Source organism: Callorhinus ursinus, unplaced genomic scaffold, assembly GCF_003265705.2.
Source record: "Callorhinus ursinus isolate GAN/ISIS: 27379988/994484 unplaced genomic scaffold, GSC_fseal_2.0 scaffold322, whole genome shotgun sequence".
Classification (NCBI taxonomy): Eukaryota; Metazoa; Chordata; class Mammalia; order Carnivora; family Otariidae; genus Callorhinus; species Callorhinus ursinus.
The window spans coordinates 14692-31743 of record NW_027397377.1 but is presented as its reverse complement, the minus strand read 5'-3'; the positions used below and the strand labels follow the sequence as shown (position 1 = coordinate 31743).

General features: G+C 41.5%; 1 pseudogene; it reads left to right on the top strand.

The window, feature by feature from the left end:
* Positions 1-7004: 7004 nt before the first annotated feature.
* On the top strand, positions 7005-7409 carry LOC112819163 (histone H2B type W-T-like; annotated as a pseudogene).
* The last annotated feature ends 9643 nt before the right edge of the window (positions 7410-17052 follow it).

The window sequence follows — 17052 nt, the reverse complement described above, 5'->3', positions numbered from 1 at the left end:
GCTGCCTCAGGACCGCCTGACCACCTTTCAAACCAAAGGCTCTTTTCAGAGCCACCTTACTTGGCACAAAAAGACCTGTAGCTCTAAAAAGCGGGACAAACTCTATAGTTTCTGTTCTTGGGGCATTCTGCGGATATTTAAAGTATTTTTTTCTTCCTCTGCCACTCCCCCTGCTTGTGCACTCTTTCTCTCAGTCTCTCTCCATCAAATAAATAAATAAAATCTAAAAAGAAAAAAAACCCACTGGGTGGCTCAGTGGGTTAAGCATCTGCCTTGGGCTCAGGTCATGATCCCAAGGTCCTGGGATTGAGTCCTGTATTGGGCTCCTTGCTCAGCGGGGAGTCTGCTTCTTCCTCTCCTCCCTGCTCGTGCTCTCTCTTGCTATCTCTATTTCTCCCTCCCACCACCTCCGTCAAATAAATAAATAAAATCTGAAAAAATAAAGTACTCTTACCATGAACAAAACATGATCAGCCCTACGTTAATATATATTTGACTGCAATTTATTCCTTCGGCATTTGTGGACTCTCCTTAACCTTTCCCAAGCAGTCATTTCTGTTAGATATTTCTATAGGTTAGCCTCAATAGGGGTTATTTTTGTTATAATGATATTCACCCTTTTCTCTCTCATCCTCTCATGAGCTTGTGGTGAATTTTCCAGAGGTTTGTTATGGATGAAATGGCGGCAAAGTGCAGAAGCTGATATAAGAATCCACCTGACTTCTATTAGGCGAGTTATTGAAGAGTTTTTTAAATATCTGAAGCAACATCAATCTCCTCTATGCTTTTATAGAAAAAAATATTTTCATATGCCTTTGAAATTTATGTTAACATGATATAATGGGTTCTTACTACAATTTTTAAATGGATTCTGCAATAAATTTCTGCCATAATGTTTTGTACAGTAAATATTGGCAGATATTATTGACATAATAGCTTCGGTGGTTCCTCCTTATTTATTTATTTTTTGTTTGTTTTGTTTTGTTTTATCAGGTCTTTTATTTCAACAGCAGAGAAAGTAGTACTCTCATATTTGTGATAATATCACCCTAGCACTATACAATATTTTTCAGTTTACATATATTTTTACAGGTACTATCTTATCTGGTTTTTAGAAAAATGCTATTATAACGACTTGATTACAGAAGACATTCAGGTCCAGAGAGCATAGAGTCACATTGAATTGGTCATCTTCTTAATCTTCCCCCCGCAACCCAACATTCTTACTACATAAAGATTGAAAATATGGCTCATTCATTCACTCAACAAAATTCTTGGTATCTACTATATGTCTGAAACAGACACTGCAAATATGTCTATGAGTAAAAAACCATGCCTGACTTCAGGTTGCCTTTGCTTAGAGTCTGCTAAGCTTCCTGTTTATTTTTCAAAGTGTAAAGTTTCCCAAGACAAAGCTGTTCTAGATATTTACTCATTTGCAGTGCAATCAGATCAACTAAAACTATTTAGGCTCTTTTATAGTGTTTAAATCTTTTTAAACTTTAATTTCCAAATATTTACAAATACTTTTCGACTGTAATGCTGATAAAAAACTTCCTTGTCACTTTCTGGTTCTATTAAGAAATGATAGTAGCATTTCATCATCAAAGGTGGTATTAAGATTTTGTTTGAGATCTATGTGCTTAGAATAACAATTTTGGTTTTCTAAGCCATTTCAGGTACTTATTAAGTATCAAACATACCCTTTCAGCAGCGTTAGCAACCATTGCGAAAACTATTTTCTCTTGGTTTATTAGAGTAAATTATAGATTTTCCAATATTAAAATTTCCTTAAATTTGTGGAAGGGAACCCCTTCATTGGAGGCACTTTGAAGAAGTATGTAGTAACTCCTGGGTGGCTCAGTCGGTTAAGCGTCTGCCTTCGACTCAGGTCATGATCCCAGGGTCCTGGGATTGAGCCCTGCATCAGGCTCCCTGCTCCACGGGAAGCCTGTTTCTCCCTGTCCCTCTCCCCCTACTTGTGTTCCCTCTCTTGCTGTGTTTCTTTCTCTCTGTCAAATAAATAAAAATTTAAAAATCTTAAAAAAAAGAAGTATGTAGCCCAGAGATTTTTTGTTTCAAAATCCTGTGAGTTTATAAAATAAGAGTATGCTCAATTGAAGTACCTCTTTTTATTGGCAGTCTACTGATGTTAAATCAAGGTCAACCTACTAAGTTGTTCCTTCCCTTCTCCCTTTCTTTATATGCATGCTCTAGAATTTTCATTTTTGCCCAAATGGCCTGTATTTGAATTAGGCTCCACTTGATATCAAAAGTTGTTTGCTTTCAGATGTTTTTCATCACTTTACATTCTTGTCATATTTTAAAATTCACACATAAATTATTTTACAACTTGCTTAACCAATCTTCATGTTCAATTTTATTAAAACTGTTTAATACAGTCATTTTAAGATTTTATTTTCCCTTGCTTGCTACTTCTGCATTGAGGTCTTCCTGATCACCTAATTTAAAGTACTGCTCTTTCCCTCATCATGTATATAAATATATATTTAGTATATATAATAAATATATTTATTTTGTTCTCCATGGAATTATTTTGTTCACAATCTGTTTCCTTTTTTCCTTACTTATTATCTTTGATTTACACCTGGTATGTGAACTTCCTGAAAAGAGAGACCTTGTCTCATTTGCTGTCATATATCAGGAGTGAGAACCATGTATGGCACTTGGTAGGGACTCAGTGTTTGTTGAATAAATATGTGAAGATGGATAAGAGCAGATGTTCTAGGGTCCCAGAAGCAGCAGTGATGGGTTGGGAAAGAAAAGCCTAACTGCAGTAGGTTGAGGAGTGAGTGGTAGATGAGGAATGGAGATAGAAATAGGGTACACCTTCAAAGAAAAGGGATACCAGTCAGTAAGTAGGAAGAGAGTGTTAATGGTATCACAGAAGAGGGTTTTTAAAAAACTTTTTATTGTTATGTTAATCACCATACATTACATCATTAGTTTTTGATGTAGTGTTCCATGATTCATTGTTTGTGCCTAACACCTAGTGCTCCACGCAGAATGTGCCCTCTTTAATACCCATCACCAGGCTAACCCATCCCCCTACCCCCCTCCCCTCTAGAACCCTCAGTTTGTTTCTCAGAGTCCATCGTCTCTCATAGTTAGTCTCCCCCTCCGACTTACTCCCCTTCATTCTTCCCCTCCTGCTAACTTCTTCTTCTCTTTTTTTCTTAACATATATTGCATTATTTGTTTCAGAAGTACAGATCTGTGATTCAACAGACTTGTACAATTCACAGTGCTCACCATAGCACATACCCTCCCCACTGTCTGTTACCCAGCCACCCCATCCCTCCCACCCCCCCACCACTCCAGCAACCCTCAGATTGTTTCCTGAGATTAAGAATTCCTCATATCAGTGAGGTCATATGATACAGGTCTTTCTCTGATTGACTTATTTCACTCAGCATAACACCCTCCAGTTCCATCCACGTTGTTGCAAATGGCAAGATCTCATTCCTTTTGATGGTTGCATAATATTCCATTGTGTATATATACCACTTCTTCTTTATCCATTCATCTGTCGATGGACATCTTGGCTCTTTCCACAGTTTGGCTATTGTGGACATTGCTGCTATAAACATTGGGGTGCAGGTACCCCTTTGGATCCCTACATTTGTATCTTTGTGGTAAATGAAGAGGGTTTTTTTTTTTTTTTAGGATTGGGAGAGATAGGACAATGTCTAGAGGTAGTCAGTAATACTGGCTGAATCTCAGTTAATGGTATTGCTGTTACATTATCATCACCATACCTCTACCATAGGAATTTCCATAAAATACCCCTTTCATAAGAACCCCAGTGCACCAGTTCTCTATTCCTCCACTTGGGCTGCGAGTTCTGCATCAAGATAGCATTCTACCGAGCTCTGTCATTTATACGCTGTGTGGCATTCGGCGGCTTGCTTAATTTCTCTGAAACTTAATTTCCTTTTCTCTTCATTGGAATGACCCACACCTACTTTAACAGGATCAAGAAAGCTAGCTTGGGGCCTCTCTCCAACCCCACTCCTGGCAGTCCTTTAAGAAGGCCCAGCCTCCATGGCCACGGCCCTGTGTTTTGATTTTTACTGCAGAGAGGTGCTGGGCCCTGTCCATTCTGCATGAGTCTTGGGCAATTAAATGCTGCTTCTTAATCAAACTCTGACTGTAGAGTTCTGTGTTCCAGGCGCTGACAACACAAAGCACCAGCAATGGGGAACATTTCAGGAGGACTTACTAGGAGTCAGGTGTCAGGAGCTTTATATGCAGGTATTTTTAATCTAAGAAACACATAAGGCCTCATATATACTAGAAATATTTCCAAGCACTTCAAATGTGGTAACTCATTTAACCCTCTAAGAGTCCCATGTTCCAGACGGGGAGACTAAGGCACAGAAAGATGAAGTAAGTTGCTCAGTGTCAAGGAGCTAGTCAGCAGAAGAGCTAGGATTGGAAACCAGACCGCCTGGCTCTAGGTTTTGGGCCCTCACACCACTAGAGTGTAAAGCTCCTGGCTTCAGCTTGACAACAGTCCAGTGAAGCTGCTACTATTATTCTCCTCCATTTTCCCCTGAGGCTCAGAGAAATTAGGTTACTTTCCTAAAGTCACACAGCTGGTAAGTGGTAGACCAGGTTTGAATGAGGTTTCTCTGACTCGGAAGCTTATAATCATTTGGATGGCATGTAAAGTCAGTTTCAAGCTTTTTGCTACATGTGCATATCACCAATCCACTTGTTTATTGAATAGAGCTATTTTAAGGAACTTATTTTCAAGTTTGAAAACATTTTCCTAAGCCATATATCTGCAACGTCACAGGATAACATGGTGTTCGTATAATTTAAATTCACACTAAGTAAACTGCTTAACTGTAAGAAAAAAATGTGTGTGCCACTTAAAACCATCTCGTGTGCCTGCAGGGGCATGTATACCACACTTGGGGATGTATTGCCTTCCATAACACTTTTCACCCACGGCCCACCCTTCATCCCCAAAGTTCTGTTCAGACCCCTTTTCCTAAAAACCACAGGGGATGTTGGTTTCCTTCCTGGACTCAGAGAGACGTACATTGAGTGGAGTTCCTAGGCTGCTCACAACCCACTGGTCAGAACATTACTTGCATTCCAGTGATGTTTGGTGGGGGGAGGTGGACGGCTAGTTCCAGGGAATCATTCACCATACACAGCAGAGCTAACGAAAACACTGATCAACTCTTTTAGAACATTTTAGTTTTGTGGCAAAACACTGCTGTCTTAGGAAGGAGAAGAGTAGCAGAGTGGGCTCTCTATTAAAACATGTGCTGAAGAACAGGAGGGGCCAACTGGTTAAGGGCCTGCCGGGGTTGGCAGGATAGCCTTGGATGGTGCTCGAAAGACATGTCAGAGATCTCAACCCACCACAGTTGTCAGTAAAACACGTGTGGCGAGGAGTGCAAAAGCAAGCCATGTATACCTTTTCTGCCAAGGCTAAAACCTCACAGGAGAAGGGAGTGTGGGAGGGTGCTTAGCGTCCAACAAAGCCCTCCTTATACCCACTTCCCAGGGACCTGGTTGATGGAAATTAACCAGACTGTGGAGAGGAAGGCCAGGGCTGGCTGAATGGGCTGACTTCCTGTGCCATGTGAGAGGAAATGATACAGTCCAAATTTATTGAGTGCTCATTACCTCTCTTGAGCTAAGCCTTTTACTTCCACCATCTCATTTAAAGCTCATAACCACCCTCTGAGGTGGGTACTAGTTTCATTCCCTTTTTACCGATGAGACAACACAGGCTCAGGCAACTTCCCTAGTGGCACACAACTGGTAGATTGTAAAGCTGGGATTTGTACCCAGGTCGGTCTGACTTCAAATCATGTAAAACCAGGCCATATCCTGCGGACTGAAACGGATACTTAGGATGTTTCCATATCTTGGCTGTCGTAAATGATGCTGCAATGAACATGTTAGTGCCCATTCATTGAACCCGTTTTCTCTGGTAAATACCCCCAAAGTGGAATGGTTGCATCATATGGTACTTCTAATTTTTTGAGGAACCTCCATGCTGTTCTCTACAGTGGTTGCACCAATTTATGTTCCATACATTAAATTACCAACAGTGCACGAGACTTCCTTTTTCTCTCCATCCTTACAAGCATTTGTTATTCCTTGTCTTTTTGATTATAGCCATTCTAACAAGTGTGAAGTTTTACCTCATTTTGCTTTTGATTTGTCTTTCCCTGATTAGTGATATGGAAGACGTTTGCATGTACCTGTTGGGCGTCTGTAAGGCTTCTGTGGAAAAATGTCTATTCAGATCTTTTGCCCAATTTTTAATCAAGTTGTTTGATTTTTCTTTTTTCTGCTTTTGAGCTTTTGGAACTGATTATATATTTTGGATATTAACCCTTTATCAGATACATGATTTGTAAATATTTTCTCCCTTTGGGTAGGTTGCAATTTCATTTTGTTGACGATTTCTTTGCTGTGCAGAAGTTTTTTAGTTTGATGTACTCCCATTTGTTTCAAACAGTCCATGTGAAGTTGTAGTTTATTCCAGATTTCCAACATGAAACTTTTTTTTTTTAGAAAAGGGAGAGAGAGAGAGAGAGAGAGAGAGGGTAGGAGAGAAGGGGGAAGGGCAGAGGGAGAGGGAGAGATTCCCAAGCAGGCTCCAAGCTCTGGCGGAGCCCAAAGTTGGGCTGGATTTCACAACCTTGAAATCATGACCTGAAATCTGTAGGTAAACTACACTTTCACATGGAATGTTTGAAAGTTTTTCTGGTGGTCATCTCAAGAAATTTAGAGGCTGCCTGATTCCCACTCTGACTGAAGTGACGTCAAGCTCGAGGGCTCGCAATCACATCTGACAAGACCGGGTTCAGTGACCCGCTTCCTTGCATTGCATTTTGTCCAATCAGGGCTTGCCCGTGACGTCAGGAAATGCAACAACTATAAATGGGCCAGCGCCCCTCAAGCCGCCGCCAGTGTCCTTCCTTCCGAGCTGTCGGGAAGGCGAGCCCCACATGGCTGAGCCTGGCTGTGAGACCTCTTCTAGGGAATGAGTGGGCACCGAGGAGCCCACTGCAGCCAACCGGAAGAGCCCGAAGCAGAAGCAGCCGAGGCGCCAAGCCCGCCGCTGCCACTGCCCCCACAAACAGCTTCACCAGCTACCTCCCCAGGGTTCTGAAGCAGGTTCACGAAGCCCTGAGCCTCTCGCAGAAGACCGTGAGCATCATGGATTCTTCGTCAAGGACATCTTCGAGCGCATCGCCGATGAGGCCTCTCGCCTGGCTTGCTCCACCAAGCGCTCCACCATCACCTCCAGGGAGATCCACACAGCCGTGCGCCTGCTGCTGCCCGGGGAGATTGGCAAGTTCACCGTGTCCGAGGCCAGCAAGGCCATCATCAGGTACACCTTCTGCCAGTGAGCTGTCTCCAGACGGCCTGACTACCTCACAAACCAAAGGCTCTTTTCAGAGCCACCTCACTTGGCACAAAAAGACCTGTAACTCTCCAGAGACCCACCTACTCTAGCGTTTGGACCTGTGCCATTCTTCCCATCCTTATAACACTTTTGTCATTTATGAAGCATTACCAGTTGTATCAACCCCACTTTAGTGTATGTCTTTAGTGCAAAATGTTCTGAGGAAAATCACTGATATACTTTAACTTTAACCATATTTCATTCACTTGCTTACCTAAAGTGTCATTCCTATCAGTTATGTTTCTAGATCTATCTGCCTTTACAAGTTAAATGTAAGGCCAAATCTGTTTTTGTAATACATTTTTTAAAGATTGTATTTATTTATTTGAGAGAGAGAATGAGATAGAGAGAGCATGAGAGGGGGGAGGGTCAGAGGGAGAAGCAGACTCCCCGCTGAGCAGGGAGCCCGATGCGGGACCCGATCCCGGGACTCCAGGATCATGACCTGAGCTGAAGGCAGTCACTTAACCAACTGAGCCACCCAGGCGCCCTTGTAATACATTTTTAAAAACCTTTCCACTCTCATTAGTCCAAGAACATATAGTGAAATCATCCAGAGTTTCTTTCTTTTTTAAATTTAAATTTTAGTTGGTGAACATAAGGCGCAATATTGGTTTCTCGAGTAGAATTCAGTGCTTCATCATTAACATACAACACCCAGTGCTCATCACATCACATGCGCTCCTTAATACCCATCACCCATTTAGCCCATCCCCCACCCACCTCCCTCCATCAACCCTCAGTTTGTTCTCTATCCTTAAGAGTCTCTTATGGTTTGTTTCCCTCTCTCCTTTTTTTCCTTTCCCTCTTCCCATATGTTCATCTGTTTTCTTTCTTAAATTTCACAGGAGTGAGATCATACGCTATTTGTCTTTCTCTGACTGACTTATTTCACTGAGCATAATACACTCTAGCTGCATCAATGTTGGTGCAAATGGCAAGATTTCTTTTTTTTTTTTTGTTGCTGAATTATTTTTCAATTATATATATATATATATATATATATATATATATATATATACCACCTCTTCTTTATCCATTCATCAGTTGATGGACATCTGGGCTCTCTCCATAGTTTGGCTATTGTTTATAATGCTGCTATAAACATCAGGGTGCATATACCTTTTGGAAGCTGTATTTTTGTATCCTTTGAGTAAATAACCAGTATGCAACTGCTGGATCATAGGGTAGCTCTATTTTTAACTTTTTGAGGATCCTCCATATTTTTTCCAGTGTGGCTGCACCAGTTTGCATTCCCACTGACAGTACAAGAGGGTTCCCCTTTCTCCACATCCTCGCCAACTTCTGTTGTTTCCTGTGTTGTTAATTTTAGCCATTCTGACAGATGTGAGGTGGTATCTCATCATGGCTTTGATATGTATTTCCCTGATGGTGAGCGATGTTGAGCATCTTTTCATATATCTGTTAGCCTTCTGGATGTCTTCTTTGGAAAAGTGTATCTTCATGTCTTCTGCCCATTTCTTAACTGGATTTTTTGTTTTTTGGGTGTTGAGTTTCGTAAGTTCTTTACTGATTTGGATACTAACCTTTTACCAGATACGTTGTTTGCAAATATGTTCACCCATTCCACAGGCTGTCTTTTAGTTTTGTTGATTGTGTGCAGAAGCTTTTTATCTTGATGAAGTACCAATAGTTCATTTTTGCTTTTGTTTCCCTTGGCTTCAGTGACATGTCTAGTAAGAAGTTGTGTATGGTGATTAACATAATAAAAAAAAAGAAAAAAAAGAAAAAAAGAAGTTGCTATGGTTGAGGTCAAGGAGGATTCTGCCTGTGTTCTCCTCTAGGATTTTGATGGTTTCCTGTCTCACATTTAGGTCTTTCATCCATTTTGAATTTCTTTTTGTGTATGGTATAAGAAACTGGTCCAATCTCATCCCTCTGCCTGTTGCTGTCCAGTTTTCCCAACACCAGTCGTTGAAGAGACTGTCTTTTTCCCATTGGATATTCTTTCCTGCTTTGCTGAAGATTAGTTGACCATATAGTTATGGTTCCATTTCTGGGTTTTCTCTCCTGTTCCATTGATCTACGTGTCTGTTTTTGTGCCAAGTACCATACTGTCTTGATCACTACAGATTTGTAATGTAGCCTGAAATCTGGAATCATGATGACTCCAGTTTTGCTTTTCTTTTTCAAGATTGCTTTGGCTCTTCGGGGTCTTTTGTGGTTCCATACAATTTTTAGGACTGTTTATTGTAGTCTTGTGAGAAACGCTTGTGGTATTTTGATAGGGATTGCATTAAATGTGTAGATTGTTTTAGGTAGGATAGACATTTTAACAATGTTTGTTCTTCGAATCCCTGAGTGTGGAATACTTCTCCATTTCTTTGTGTCCTCTTCAATTTCTTTCATAAGTGATCTATAGTTTTTAGAGTACAGATCTTTTACCTCTTTTGTCAGGTTTATTCATAGGTATTTTATTGTTTTTGGTGTAATTGCAAATGGGATCGATTCCTTGATTTCTTTTTATGCTGCTTTGTTATTGGTGTATAAAAATGCAACAGATTTCTGCACATTGATTTTATATCCTGTGACTTTGCTCTATTCATGTATGAGTTCTAGCAACCTTTATGGTGGAGTTTTCGGTTTTCTACATAGAGTATCATGTTATCTGCAAATAGTGAAAATTTGACTTCTTCCTTGCTGATTTGGATGCCTTTTATTTCTTTCTGTTGTCTGATTGCTGAGACTAAGACTTCCAGTACTATGACTTTTCTTATCTATTTTATTTTTTTAAGGTTTTATTTATTTACTTGAGAGAGAGAGAGCATGAGCAGGGGAGGGACAGAGGGAGAAGCAGAATCCTCGCTGAGCAGGGGGCCTGACGCGGGGCTTGATCCCAGGACCCTGGGACCTGAGCTGAAGGCAGATGCTTAACCAACTGAGCCACCCAGGTGCCTTTCCAGTGCTATGTATTCATGATTTTATCTATTTGGGTCCTTTCTCTTTTGTTTTTGATAAGTCTGGCTAGGGGTTTATCAATTTTCTTAATTCTTTTGAAGAATTAGCTCATAGTTTTCTTAATCTGTTCTACTGAGTTTTTTTTGTTTCTATTTCATTTATTTATTCTAAACTTTATTAGTTCATTTCTTCTGCTGGCTTGAGACTTTATTTGCTGTTCCTTTTCTGGCTACTTTAGGTGTAAGGTTAAGTTGTATATTTGAGACTTTTTTTGGTTCTTCAGTTAGGCCTGTATTGCATTATACTCTCCTGTTAGGATGCCTTTGCTTCATCCCAAAAGTTTTGGACTGTCGTGTTTTCATTTCATTTGCTTTCGTGTATTTTTTGTAGTTCTTCTTTAATTTCCTGGTTAACACATTCTTTAGTAGGATGTTCTTTAACCTCCATGTATTTGAGGGCTTTCCAATTTTTTTTGTGGTTGACTTCAAGTTTCATGATGTTGCATTCTGAAAATACGCATGGTATGGTTTCGATCTTTTTGTACTTGTTGAGGGCTGGTTTGTGACTCAGTGTGATCTATTCTAGAGAATGTTCCTTGTGCCCTCGAAAACAATGTGTATTCTGCTGCTTTAGGATGAAATGTTCTGAATATGTCTCTTAAGTCCATCCGGTCCAGTGTTGAAATTTAAAGCCATTTTTCCTTATTGAATTTCTGCTTAGATAATGATCTGTCCAATGCTATAAGTGGGGTGTTAATGTCCCCTACTATTATTGTATTATTATCAATGAGTTTCTTAATGTTTATTATTAATTGATTTATATATTTGATGCTCCCAAATTAGGGGTATAAGTACATACCATTGTTAGATCTTCTTGATGGATAAAACCCTTAATTGGGATATAATGCCCTTCTTCTCTTATTACACTCTTTGGTTTAAAATCTAGTTTGTCTAAGTATGGCGACTCTGGCTTTCTTTTGATGTACATTAGCCTGATAGATGGTTCTCCATTCCGCTCACCATCTGTAGGTGTCTTCAGGTCTAAAATGTGTCTCTTGTAGGCAGCATATAGATGGATCTTGTTTCTTTATCCATTCTGATACCCTATGTCTTTTGATTGGAGCATGTAGTCCATTTATATTCAGAGTGATTATTTAAAGATATGAATTTAGTTCCATTGTGTTACTTGTAGAGTTGGTGTTTCTGGTGATGTTCTCTTGTCCTTTCTAGTCTTTGTTGCCTTTGGCCTCTTTTTTTCCACTCAAGAGTCCCCCTTAAAATTTCTTTCAGGGCTGGTTTAGTGGTCATGAACTCCTTTAGTTCTTGTTTGGGAAACTCTTTATCTCTCCTATTCTGAATGACAGTTTTGCTGGATAAAGAATTCTTGGCTGCATAGTTTCCCCATTCAGCATGTTGAATATTTCCTGTCACTCACTTCTGCCCTCCTGCCATGTTTTTTGTGGACAGATCTGCTGTGAACCTGATCTGTCTTCCCTTGCTGGTTAAGGACTTTTTTTTCTTTGCAGCATTCAGGATTCTTTCCTTGTCTATGTATTTTGTGAACTGGACTATGATATGTCTAGGCGATGGTCTGCTTCTGTTGAACTTAATGGGAGTTCTCTCTGCTTCTTGGATTTTGATGTCTGTGTTCCTCTCCAGATGAGGTAAGTTTTCACCTCCAATTGTTCAAATAAACCTTATGCCCCATTTTCTCTCTCTTCATCTTCTGGGACTCCTACGCTATGAATGTTATTACATTTTAATAAGTTGCTAAGTTCCCTAAGTCTACCTGCATGGTCCATTACCTTTCTTTCCCTCTTCTTTTCAGCTTCATTATTTTCCATAATTTTATCATTTATATCACTGAATTGCTCCTCGGCTTCGTCCATCCTTGTTTTTATGGCCTCCATGTGGGAAGGCATCTCCATTATAGCATTTTTAATTTCAGCCTGACTAGACTTTACTTCTTTTATCTCTGTAGTAAGGGATTCTCTAGTGTCTTCTATGAGTTTTTTAAGCCCAGCTTGTATTCTGAGAACCGTTGTTTTCAATTCTAGTTCAGACATTTTACTTATGTCTGTATTACTTAAATCCCTGGCCATGAGTTCTACTTCCTGTTCTTTCTTTTGGGGTGAATTTCTCTGTCTTGCCATGTTGTCCAGAAAAGAAAAGAAAGAAGAAAAAAATCCCCAAAATGAAAAAACAACACAAAAACCAAAGAAACAAAAAAGTAAGAAAAGAAAAACACCCCCCACACACAAAAAACTAGATCCTGGGTGTATTTTGGTCTGCTTGTTAAAAGAATTTAGATCCCAAAATAAAAGACAAAAAAAGAAAAAAAAGAAAACTGAAAATAAATGAAAAATGAAATACATATGTCTAAAAATTTTTAAAAATCAATAATAGATGCCCATGGGTGGCTCAGTCAGTTAAGTGTCTGGCTGTTGGTTTCAGTTCAGTTCATGATCTCAGGGTCCTGGGATTGAGTCCTGACTCAGGCTCCATGCTCAGCGGGGACTCTGCTTGAGGATTCTCTCCCTCTTCCTCTGCCCCCTCTAAAATAAATAAAGAAATCTATAAAAAATAAAAAAAAATTAATAATAAAAAATTTTAGAAAGGGAATTAAAAATAGAATAGAAAGGAAGTATGATAGTAAGAAAATAAAAATAATGTGAAAAGGAAGCTAGATCCTATTTGTCCTAGAGTTGAAGCTTTGTAGCACTCTGATCAGTTGACTTGGTGCCATCAAATGGTTTGTGCTGGTCTTCTGGGGGAGGGGCTTGCTGTGCTGATTCTCAGGGGACTTGTTTCAGTGCAAATGCCCCTCTAGGGCACGGGGGGCCAGGACTTGGTGTGAGCAGCTCTGTCCTCCACTAGGTGGCGCCGTTTTTTGTCCTGAAGGCTTTCAGGGTTGATGGGCAGGGTGAATATGATGGCGCCCTGCTCTCTAGCCCCTGAGTTGAAGGTTCGCGCCCCTCACTCTTCAATGAGCCCTCACAGAAGAAAAATCTATCACTGTGCTAATGTCCCCGTTTCCATCTGAACCCTGGTTCAAGGTTTTTTTTTTTTTTTTTTTGGTCCAAGCTTTTTTATCTCAGGCATGTGACTGAGTTTCAAAACTCCCGTGGCACAGACCCATGCTATTCCTCGGGGGGGGGGGTCTTGCTGCACTTTTGCCATTTGCTGGTCAGTCTCAGGAAAGCAGGTGCATGATTGCCTGGCGGTTCACAGTTCATGGCAAAACAGAGCAGAAAGCTGGCACCAAGACCCAGGGCTCCCACCTGACTTCCCTGCTCTGATGCCTGGGAATAGTGCAGCAGGAGGCACCACCCACTCTTCATGGGACCCAGGCGTTCCTTGGACCTTGCTGTGCCTCCTGGGACTCCTCCCCACTTTGCCACCTGAGCGCCTTTAGGCCAGGCATGTCCTCTGTGGTAGGAGACTTCTAAAAGTTCGTGTAATTTTGAAAGAACTGATTAGACCCACCAGAATAGAGAATTAGCAGATGGGAAGAGAGATAAAAGAAATTATGGAGAATGGCTCCCAGAGAGATAAAGAGGAAAGAAAGATAAAAGAAAGGTGAAGAGACATAAGGCATGGACCAAAAATCTAAAAAGTGCATCTCGTGGGACTCGGTGAAGGAGATACCGGGCAAATGGCAGAAGAACAATATTCAAAGAGGAAAGAGCTGGTAATTTTCCAGAAGGGAGGAGAGCCATGGTTCCCTAAATTCAGGACACACACCTGGATGCGTCAAAGTAAAGCTGCAGAGCAATGAAAGCATAGGTACATAAAACATGGGTACATAAAAGCAAACAGTGACTGTGTGAAACAGTTCCAATAATGGTGAAGGGTAAGGGCCACTTAGAGGGGATTCTATGGCTTAGCGCTTATTAACGTTAGGAAGGCTTGACCAGGCATTTTACAAAAGAGTAAGCATACATGTACCACCCCCCAAAAAAAATTACACAGGAAGAGCATCATTTTATAAGTAGACTGAGAATCGCCTCCTAAAACCACCATGAGATACCATTTCACAGCACTGGAGTTCCAAGGAATAAAAAGACTGATCACGCGAAATGTTGGTGAGGAGCTACAGCAACGGGGACATCACATGCATCGCTAGTTGGAGTGCAAGGTGGTCTGACTGTTTTGGACAATATTGATAGATGTGCAGGAGATAGATGCACACACTGCTGACTGTAGCACTTCACTCCTAGGCACCCAATCCAGAGACCTGAGCACAGGGAGACGTGTATGAGAATGTTCTTAGCAGCTTTGTATTTGTTAACCAGAGATGTAGAAGCCATCTAATGATCATCAACAGTAAAACGGATGAGAAATATATTCATACAATGGAATGCTATTCAGCAATGAAAATAAGTGAACCAGAGCTATTGGTATCATTATGGCTGTACCTCACACACAACAGTGAGAGAAAACAGCATGTTACAGAAATATACCTCTATCATGATATAATTTATATAAAGTTTAGAAACATGCAGAACAATGCTATCAGTGTATGTTGTTTAGCAATTAACATCTATGGGTAGAAATTCACGGAAATGAGAACCATCAGTTTAATAGAGGGGTTACTTCTGAGGGGGTCTGGGAGGGGTGCAGGGGAGGGGCACATGCAGGTTCAGTGGTATCTGTCATATTTTATTCCTTAAGCTGGGTGGTGGGTAGATGGATGTTTGGTTATATTTTTCTTTCTATATTTTCTCTTATCCAAAATGTGTGTAAAGTTTTTACTAAATTGGAGTGATCACTGCCAACTCTGCTGTCCCTCTCTCCCCATGTCCAGTTAGTCACACTACGTTACCAGTTTCACTCCTCAAGCAGTCCCTGAATCTCTCCTCTCCACTCTGTCCCTACTGCTTCTTACCAGGCCTTCAACACTGTCACCTGGATTAAGGCAATGACCTCCTGCTTCCAGCCGTGGCCCTTTCAAATCTAGCTTCTATACCTACAGCCAGAGTGATCTAATGAAAACACAAACCAGACAGCCTCTCATTTCCCTGCTTAAAACCCTGCAAGGCTCCCCGATGCCTAGAGAACAAGGTACTAGTTCCAATTCTTTAATATAGCACACCAAGCCCTTCATGATTTGGTCCCTGCCTTTCTCCCCAATCTCATCTGCTACCACTTCTTGCCTTGCATTTGAAGTTCCAGAGATGCTGAACTCCTTGCCATTCCTGCAAGGGTGACTAACTCCTCCCGGTTTGCTTAGGGCTTTTCTGATCTCAGCACGGACAGTTCCACATCATGGGAGCCCCTCATTGATAGGCAACACGGGACTGACCTGGTATTAAACCTGAAAGTCCTGCATCCTAGGAAGCCCTTCAGAGGTACCTGGCAGGCTGGGACACTTGGTCGCCCTAGTCCCCCAGCCTCCAAGCTGCTTCTGCAGCAGAATGAGCGCCTACTGTTTCTGCACTTGAGACATCTCCCTTTCCTCTTGCTTCCTCATTCTGAAAACAGGACTGAAAACAAACAACAAACAAAATATGATGTGAAATGTGAAAAACACTACAAAACCCACATAACTTACACTTTACCTCTTCCAGAAAGAGTTTCCTGACTAGCCACTGGGCTGGGTTCGATGCCCGTTCTCTGGGCTCCCGAAATAACCTGAGCACGTCTCTGTCATAGCATTTAATATATTATAACTCTGTGGCGAAAGTATCTGCCTCCCCCCTCTAGATTCTAACCACTTTATGGGCTCTCAGCTTATTCTTCTGTGATTCTCAGCACCTAGCAGTGCCTGATGTAGTAGGTACTCAGCAAATGTTTGTTGCATAAATGAATAGATGAATGCAGGCTGTGCTGTAAACCCGAACATGTAATTTCCTGACCCTTCTTGGGGATAGCCTGGCTAAACTATGGTGGGTGGAGAGCTGAAAATTACTTGAAAGTGGCGATTCCAGGTTTTTCTTTGTTTTTTCCCGATCTTAAGGGAAAAGGGGAATGTTTATCCTGTTGCAGGTAACGACAAAAACTACTATCCCAACTTGTACAGTTTAGATAGATGACCTCCCCCAGATTTGACAGTTTTATTCCATTCCTGCCAGTGGATTTTCCTCCCTTCTGGGAAGTTAGGTGGGGAGGGAGGGCATGATAACGTCCCTCATGGACCTCTAAAGCCCTATGACGTAAGGACTGGCTAGATCCCCGATGGACAAAGAATAAACCTAGGACTAGAAAGTTGAGTCAATTGCCATGCGTCACGCAGTTCAGGAAGCAGGTGAGCCAGGTTTAGAACTCTGTTCTACCTAACAGGCAGCCTAGCTTCTTGCTGCTTGCTGCTTCCCGGACTGGGGTGGGGGCTGGAGGGGTCCTGTGAATGGAAGCAGGTAGTGTAGTTGGATGCTGCTGTGGCAGGCCAGTTGAGGCAGGGGGAGAGCCTGGATATCCCGGGCTCCCTCGCTGAGGCTGCCAGCATCCTAATCCCTGGGAGGCAGGGCAGGGATAGAGCTGGAAACCCTGGAGCTCAGCCAGAGAAGGGCTTTTCCCTCTGACCCGAGTGAGGCCTCTGGAAGATGTGACGGGACCAAAGACACAGCTCGTGGACCCCTAAAGCACTTACCCGTAGGAGGCCTAGCTCTACTAGATCTAGGTGAAGCCTGGCTGAGCACAGTCCCATGACCCCGAAGTGCTCAGGCTCCA